This window comes from Dasypus novemcinctus, chromosome 2, assembly GCF_030445035.2.
Source record: "Dasypus novemcinctus isolate mDasNov1 chromosome 2, mDasNov1.1.hap2, whole genome shotgun sequence".
Lineage (NCBI taxonomy): Eukaryota > Metazoa > Chordata > Mammalia > Cingulata > Dasypodidae > Dasypus > Dasypus novemcinctus.
Window position 1 is genome coordinate 186706294 of NC_080674.1, and position 9221 is coordinate 186715514.

Consider the following 9221-nt stretch of genomic DNA (forward strand, 5'->3'; position numbering starts at 1 on the left):
CCACTGATTATTTAGGAGTGTGTTGTTCAGCACTCACACATTTGCAAATTTCCTTTTTTCTTGTTTATTATTGATTTCCAGTTTCATTCCATTATGATTTGAGAAGGTGCTTTTTTTTCATTTATGTTTTTTTAAAAATTTCTTTTAAGGTGCTTTGTATAATTTCAATCTTTTTATATTTATTGAGAGCTGCATTGTGCCCTAACATGTGGTCTATCCTGGAGAAAGATCCATGGGCACTTGAGAAGAATGTGTAACCAGCAGATTTGAAAGGACAGAAGAAAAAATAAGTGATACTGAAGACAGAGGGCTAAAACTGAAGAGAGAAAAGAATGCAAAAAAATTGGGCAGGGCTCAGAGACTTGAATGACAACACAAAATGCAACAACTTATGTGTAATGGGGTTCCAGAAGAAGAGAAGGGTAAAGGAGCAGAAAGAGTATTTGAGGAAATCATAGCTAAAAATTTCCCAACTCTCACAAAAGAAATGAACTTACATGTCTAAGAAACACTCTGTACCCCAATCAGAATAAATCCACATAGATCTACTCCAAGACACATACTACTCAGAATGTCAAATGTCAAAGATAAAGAGAAAATTCTCAGGGCAGCAAGGGAAAAGCAAACCATCACATAAAAGGGATATCCAGTAAGACTTAGTGCAGATTTCTCTTCAGAAACTATGGGCAAGAAGACAGTGGTGTGATAAAATTAGGATAATGAAAGAGAAAAACTGCGAGCCAGAATCTTTATCCAGCAAAATTGTCCTTCAAATATGAAGGTGAGCATAAAATATTCACAAACAAACAGAAACCAAGGGAGTTTGCAAAAAAGAATCCACCTTAGCAGGAAATATTAAAAGAAACCTTAGAATCTGAAAGAAAAAAACAGGAGAGACAGGTTTGGAGAAGAGTATAGAAGAAAGAATAGTAGAAATGATAAGCAAAATAGTAAACAAACAGACAAAAATAAGATACAACATATGAAAACCAAAGAATAAAATGGAGAAAGTAAATGTTGCATTTACAGTAATACCATTGAATATGAATGGATTAAACTTCCCAATCAAAAGATACAGGCTGACAAAATGGATTAAAAAACATGAGTCATCCATATGCTACAAGAAACTCACCTTAGACCCAGGAATGCAAACTGGCTGAAAATAAAAGCTTGGAAAAAAGATACTCCATGCAAATAGTAACCAGAAAAAGAGCTGGAGCAGCTATAATAATATCGGACAAAACAGATTTTAAATGCAAAAAAGATATGAGATATAGAAGGCCATTATATCTTAATAAAAGGGACAATCCACAGGAAGACAGTCATAAATATCTATGTATCTATCTAGGTGCCCCAAAATACATAAGATGAACTCTGGGAAAACTGAAGGGAGAAATAGACATCTCTACAATAATCACTGGAGATTTCAACACCCCACTCACATCATTAGATAGAACAACTAGACAGAAGATCAACAAGGAAACAGAGAAATTGAACAATATGATAAACAAGTAAGACCGAACAGACATATATAGAATGATATATATATTTCTTGGGCCATGTTTTCTACTTTCTTAGAATGGCTCATAAATTTTTGCTGATATCTAGGCATCTGAATAGAATGTAGTTTACTCAGATGCTCAATTTCTTTCTCTATTGTAGGGATTTAGTGGCAGGCATCTGTGTTACCGCTGCTCTTTGATTCCTGGCTTGACTTGGATTGTTAGAATTATCCTGCTGGTTGTTCAAAAGTGGGCACTGGACCCAGTAATGGTTGCAGAGCCACTTCCTATGTTCTTGGGAATGGCAGCTATAGAGGCCAGAAAAATCCTCTCCTACTTATTTTTTTTTTAATTTTTAGATCAATTATTTATTTATTCCCACCTCCCCCTTGCAGTTTGTTTGCTGTCCTCTCTCTGTGTCCATTCACTGCGCATTCTTCTGTGTCTGCTTGTCTCCCTTTGTTGTGTCATCTTGATGCACCAGCTTTCCGTGAGTGCTGGCCGTCAGCTCTCCGCAGGGTGCGGGCCATCAGCTCTCTTCGGGCGTGGGCCAGCCTGCCTTCACAAGGAGGCCCTGGGACGTGAACCCAGGTCCTCCTATGTGGTAGACGGGAGCCCAATCCATTGAGCCACAGCTGCTTCCCTCTGCTGCTTATTTCTTGCATGCAGTTCCTTGGTCTACCATCTGACCGCTTTCTTTGGCAGTTCTCATTTCAGTGCCTGGTTGGAGGATATTTGTTGCAACAGACTGTGTCAATGTGCTAGAGCTTCCTGCCTGGAGGCTATGAGCCTTGTAATTCAAACTTCCTCTGAGACAGTTCTCCAGCCTTCTCTGGCAGCCCCCTCTCTTTTCCTCGGTGGGAAATATTTCCGCTCCCCTCTGAGTCCTCAACAGTCAGTCCCTGTTAGCAGAAGTGGGGATCGGGAGGGTCTTGTATCTTTAGCCCCTTGCTGGCTCCGAGGCAAGCAACAGCACAACCCCACCCGGCCCGGAAGGGCTCCTGGGACACTGCAGACCAGATCCGTGGGTAGAAGCTGAGTCAGCCTTCGGCTGCATCCCTCTCTCTCCCCTTTCCTGGGGTGGTGGATCCCTGGAGCCCTGTTTGTCTGTAGCCGCAGGCCCAGGGGCCTGAGAATTCTAAAATGTGTTTAGTGTGGGGAGGGTCCAGGTGTCGTGATTTCCCTCCTTTGTCCCTCTCTCCTCTGGGCAGTGTCCAGCCTTCCCCTGGTGTCCTAAACCCTAGAAGATCTTTTTCTAGGCTGTTTCAGCCTGTCCTCCAGCTACGTTTCTGGAGAAGAGAGTCCTGTGTCTTTCTAGTCCGCCGTCTTCCCGGAAGTTGCTTGTATGTTGACAGTGTCTCTCTCCCCTGGAATGCCTGCTTCCTTGAGGCAGGAACTTCGTCTCCTTCAAAGGAGTATCCCCACTCCCTAGAACGGTGCCTGGCTGTGGGCAGAAACACTCAGCCAGTTGTTAAATAATTTATTTAATCCATCCAATATACCAAACACCCCTTCAGGCCCTGAAGATCCAGGGGCAATCAGCTACCCTCATGCCATGTCTAGGCCCTTCCACCCTCCTTGTGCCCAGAGAAGCACTCTTTTTTTAAAAAATTGTTTTCCCCTGCCCAGGCCACACCCCCCCCCCCAAGTTGTCTGCTCTGTGTCCCATTCGCTGTGTGTTTTTCTGTGTCTGCTTGTATTCTTGTCAGCGGCACTGGGAATCCGTGTCTCTTTTGGTTGCATCATCTTGTTGTGTCAGCTCTCCGTGTGTGCAGTGCCACTCCTGGGCAGGCTGCACTTTTTCCGCACTGGGCGGCTCTCCTTATGGGGCGCACTCCTTGCATGTGGGGCTCCCCTAACGGGGGTCACCCCTGCGTGGCACGGCACTCCTTGCACACATCAGCACTGCACGCGGACCAGCTCATCACATGGGTCATGAGGCCCGGGGTTTGAACCTTGGACCTCCCATGTGGTAGGCGGATGCCCTGTCTGTTGGGCCAAGTGTTTCCCCAGAGAAGCACTCTTCACGTTCTTAACTGACATAGAGGCTGAATCAGGACACTGGGGCCAAAAGCGATGGGAAAGTCTCCAGTCCTGGAGCGCCAGCCTCCTTCCTTGAAGAACAACTTGTGGTGTTTATCCCTCGGATAGATGTTGCTAATTATAACGACTGTGATTAAAATAAAGGCACTCCCTTCTGCCCATTCATTCACATTCATTCATAACCAGAATGACCTCCTGCCTCCCACCGTCACACCTAAAAATAACAGAATTTCAGCCTAAAGACGACAGGATTTTAATCTGATGGATCATGTCTGGTCTTTATATAATATCCCAGAGGTCTTCCTCCCTCCCTTTCACTTTTTATTATGAAACAATTTTAGATTCATAGGGAATTGCAAAAATAGCACAGAAGGGTCCAGTGTACCCTTAGTTTCCTTCAGAGGTAACATCATGCACAAAACCAGGAAATTGACATTGTACAATCTATAGCTATCCCCAGTCTTACACACACTCATTGTGTGTGTGTGTGTGTGTGGTATGTAGGTCTATGCATTAAAAAAAAATCTTTATTAGTAGTTTTACAGAAAAATCATACAGAATGTACAGTTCCCATATACCACCCTCAACATAGTTTTTCTTCTTACTAACATTTTGCATTAGTGTAGTGCCCATATAGCAATTGATGAAACATTATTACAATTGTGCTTTTAATTATTCTCCAAAGTTTACATTAGGGTTCATTCACTTTGTGTTGTACAGTTCTTTGAATTTTAAAAATATTTATTCTCATCATATATATACAACCTTTTTTGCTACTTTTAAGTATACAATTCAGTGCTGTTAATTGCATTCACGGTGTTGTGCTACCACCACACCAGCCATTACCAAACTTTTCCAGCACCCCAAAGAGAAACTCTATGCCAATTAAGCATAAACTCCCCATTCCCCAGCCCTGAAAATTTGTATTCTAATTTCTGACTATAAATTTGCCTATTCCAATTATTTCATATACGTGAGATCATACAAGATTTGTCCTTTTGTGTCTGGTTTAGCTCAACATGATGTCTTCAAGGTTCATCCATGTGACTGCATGCACCAGAACTTCGCCCCTTTTTATGACTGAACACTATTCCATTGTCATGTATATCAATTTTCTTTATCCATTCATCTGTTGATGGACACTTGGGTTGCTTCCACCTCTTGGCAATTGTGAATAATGCAGTGCTATGAACATTGGTGTCCAAATATCTGTTCGAGTCCCTGCTTTTAATTCTTTTGGGTATACTACCTAGAAGTGGAATTGCCGGATTATGTGGTGATGCTATACTTGATTTTCTGAGGAACTGCCAGATTGTTTTACACAGTGGCTGCACCATTTCACATTCCCACTAACAGTCCCCAAGAGTTCTTATTTCTCCACATCCTCGCCAGTGCTTGTTATTTTCTGAGTTTTTTTTTTTAATAGTAGCCTCCCTGGCCTGTGTGAAATCATATCTCATTGTGATTATGATTTGCATTTCCCTAATGGCTAATAATGCTGAGCATCTTTTCATGTGCTATTGGCCACTTATTTTTCTTCATTGGAGAAATATTTATTCAACTCCCTAAAATGGGTTTTGTTTTTTTGTTGTTGAGTTATAGAGGCTTTTTATATATTCTGGGAAGATGGCATCGGAGTAGGCTGGCAGGGCTCAGTTCTCTCAAAAAAGCAATGGAGCAAGGCCAAAAGCTGTCCAAGGGATCTGCTTTGGGGGTCAGCAGATCAGGATAGTGATGCACAACCCCCAGGAAGGCAAGGGACAGGGAGACAAAGAGCCCAAACAGGAAACGGGTGTGGCTCAGTCAGTGGGCTCCCGTCTACCACATAGGCAGTCCAGGGTTCGATGCCCAGGGCCTCCTGCTGAGGGCAAGCTGGCCCACGCGGAGTGCCAGCCTGTGCGGGAATGCCGCCCCATGTGGGAGTGCCAGACTGTGCGGGAATGCCGCCCTGTGCAGGAGTGCTGGCCAACGTGGAGAGCTAGAGCAGCAAGATATGCAACAAGAGTTACAGAGGCGAGAAAATAAGAAGACAAAGCAGAGCAGGGAGCTGAGGTGGCACAAGAGAATGATCGCCTCTCTCGCACTCCGGAAGGTCCCAGGATTGGTTCCCAGAGCTGCCTAATGAGAATGCAAGCAAACGTAGAAGAACATAGAGCAGATGGACACAGAGAGCAGACAAGGGCGGCGGGGGGCTGGGGGGAATAAAAAAAAGAACCAGAAACAACAATCATGAGTTACTAAATCTCTGTGATGGCTGGGAATGGCACTCGGCCCCACCTCCAAGGAGCGCAGTGTGGATAAAACCCTTGGCTCACTGCAGCTGACTGAGCAGGAACAGATGTCTTCCTCCCTGGGAAGAGGGCGGGTGTGGCAGAGGGTGGAAAACAGTTTCTCTTTGGTGAATTTGACCAGCAGAGCCCACTTTGAATCTCAGCTCTGACTAGACCAGGAGCATAAGACCGGGTTGAAAGAGATACCTTAGTGGAAAGATTTGCTGATGAGTGCCATCTGCTGGCTGACTGGAAAACTGCAAGGATAAAAACTGTTTTTAGGGCTCTTTTAACCCCAACCCCTAGGAGAAAATCTATGCACATCAGTGAGTCCCTGGTCCTATTTTGATAAGTTAAGCTGATAAATTTCAAAGACTCAGAATAAGTTGAATCAAAAAGAAGAACCATGAAAAAACAGAAACAAAAACAAACCACTAGGCAGAGTGAGAAATTGACTGTCAGAGTAAATGGACCAACACATTCAGATGCCTAGACACAAGCAAAAAATTACAAGCCATATTAAGAAATAGGAAGAGGGAAGCGGATGTGGCTCAAGTGACAAGGCTTCCACCTACCATACGGGAGGAGCCGCGTTCAATCCCTGGTGCCTCCTGGTGAAAAAGAAGATGAGAACGCATGCCTGCATGGCGAGCCAGTGCCCACATGGTGAGCTGAGTGCCCACGTGGTGAGCCGAGTGCCTGTGCGGTGAGCCGAGTGCCTATGTGGTGAGCCGAGTGCCTATGTGTGTGCCCGTGTGGTGAGCCGAGTGCCCATTTGAGTGCCCGTGTGGTGAGCTGAGTGCTTGCATAGTGAGCCGAGAGCCAGCACAAGTGACCACGTGGTAAGCCAGGGCCCGCGTGGTGAGCCAAGTACCCACACAGCAAGACAGGTGCCAGCGCGATGAGCTAGTGCATGCGTAAGTCACGCAGGAAGATGACGCAACAATCGAGAGACGAAGGGGAGAGTCAGGGTGAAGTGCAGCAGAGACCAGGAAGTGAAGTGGCGCAATTGACAGGCAACCTTGGGACGTGGACTTGGCCCAGTGGTTAGGGCATCCGTCTACCACATGGGAGGTCTGCGGTTCAAACCCCGGGCCTCCTTGACCCGTGTGGAGCTGGGCCTTGCGCAGTGTTGATGTGCACAAGGAGTGCCCTGCCATGCAGGGGTGTCTCCTGCATAGGGGAGCCCCACGTGCAAGGAGTGCACCCCGTAAGGGGAGCTGCCCAGCATGAAACAAAGGGCAGCCTGCCCAGGAATGGCGCCGCACACACGGAGAGCTGACAAAACAAGATGACGCGACAAAAAGAGACACAGATTCCCGTGCCGCTGACAACAACGACAGGGAACCTCTCTCCACGTCAAATGTCTCCAGGATCGAATCCCAGTGAGTCCTGGGGAGAAAGATGAGAAGACAAAAAGATAACTAGATACTGAAGACACAGCAAAAACAGCAGGGTGGGGGAGGGGGCAGGAAAAAAGTGACCTTTCCTTAAAAAAAAAAAAATAGAAAGAGATGGCTCAGCCAGAAGAACAAACCAAATATCCTGGTGAGATATGGGATTTAAGACAATTAATCGATGATACACAACTCTCCTAAATCAAAGAGTTGAAAGAAAATATGACTAAAGAGATAAAGGATATTAAGAAGACACTGGGTGAGCATGCAGAACAATTTGAAAGCTGGCAAAGAAAAGTAACTGAACATTTGGGATTGAAAGACTCAATGGATGAGATTAAAATTAGAGATATATAACTGCAGATTTGAATTGATCAAAGACAGAATTAAAGATATCAAGGACAGAACATCTGAACTTGAAAAGTCAGGAGAACAGAAAGAGAAAGAAATGAAAAAAAATGGAACAGGGTATCAGGAACTGAGTGACAATGTGAAATATACACACATACACAATATTGGTGTTCCAGAAGGAGAAGACAATGGACAAGGGACATGTATTAGTTAGGGTTCTCTAGGGAAACAGAATCAACAGGAGATATCTGTCAAGAGTAAGGGATTTCATCAGTCTCTCGTGTGACCTTGGGGATGCACAAGTACAGGTTCCGCAGGCAGGCTGCAACCAGGGGCTCCGATGAAAGTCCAGTGAAGGTCCTTGATGAGTTTCCAGGAGATGTTGGGTGTCCAAAGACGAACTGGGAAATTCTCTCTAATGCTGAAATCACTTCCCTTTTTAAGGCATTTGCCTGATTGGATAAAGCGTCACTCATTGCTGATGGCAAGCTCCCTGGCTGATGTAGATGTAATCGGCTATCTATGTAGTAATCTCACTGGTGACCAAAGGCCATGAATGTCCTTGTATAACAATTAGCGCAGGGCTTGCTTGACTAAACAACTGGGCACAATTACCTGCCGAGTTGACACATTAGCCCAACCATCACAAGGCAGAAAGAACATTTGAGGAAAATAATGACCCCAAATTTCCCAACCCTTAGGAAAGACATAAATATCAATATTCAAGGACAACACACCCCAAACAGAATAAATCCAAATAGCCCTACTCCAAGATACCTGCTATTCAGAATGACAAATATCAGAAATAAAGAGATGATTCTGAAAGCAGCAAGAGAAAAGCAAAGCAACCCATTCAAGGGAATCTCAACAAGATTAGGTGGCAACCTCTCGTGAGAAACCATGGAGGTGAGAAGACAGTGATATTTAAGGCACTGCAAGAGAAAAACTGCCAGCCAAGAATTCTGTATCAAGCAAAACTGTCCTTTGAAAATGAGTGTGAATGCATGTGGTGTCCCCTGTTGCACATTTGGACCAGGGTCTGATGCAGACAGCCCCTTCCCCCAGGAAACGGGGAGCAGCCAGAAAGGGGGCTGCCCCCTTGCCCATCATGTACTGCATGGTCTTGGGGAACCTGGTGCTAAATCATGTGTAGAAGACCTGCTTCTGGTCGGGGTTTTGTATGTAACGGAGCAGCTCCCTCCCTGTCATCTATTGAAAGTCAGCCTTCGACACAAGGGTTTGTAAAAAAAGTAGGAATCATTTTTCAAATTATGAAATAAGGCAAACAGAGAGAAAAAAACAAAAAATTAAAATAAATTTTTAAAAAATGAGGGTGGGGAGAGGATGTAGCTCAAGTGGTTGAGCACCTGCTTCCAATATACGAGGTCCTGGGTTCAATCCCCGCTACTTCTTGAAAACAAAACAAGCAAACCAACCAACTCTCATTGGGGAGCAGATGTGGCTCAGTGGTTGAGCACCTGCTTTCCACATATGTGGTCCTGGGTTCAATCCCTGGGTACCTCCTAAAAAAAAAATGAGGGTGAGTTTAAAGTCTTCACAGACAAAAAAAAAAACGAGAAAGTATGTTATCTAAAGCCCAGAACTACAAGAGCTACTAAAGGGCATGCTGCAGTCTGAAAGTGAAAAACAAGGGCTAG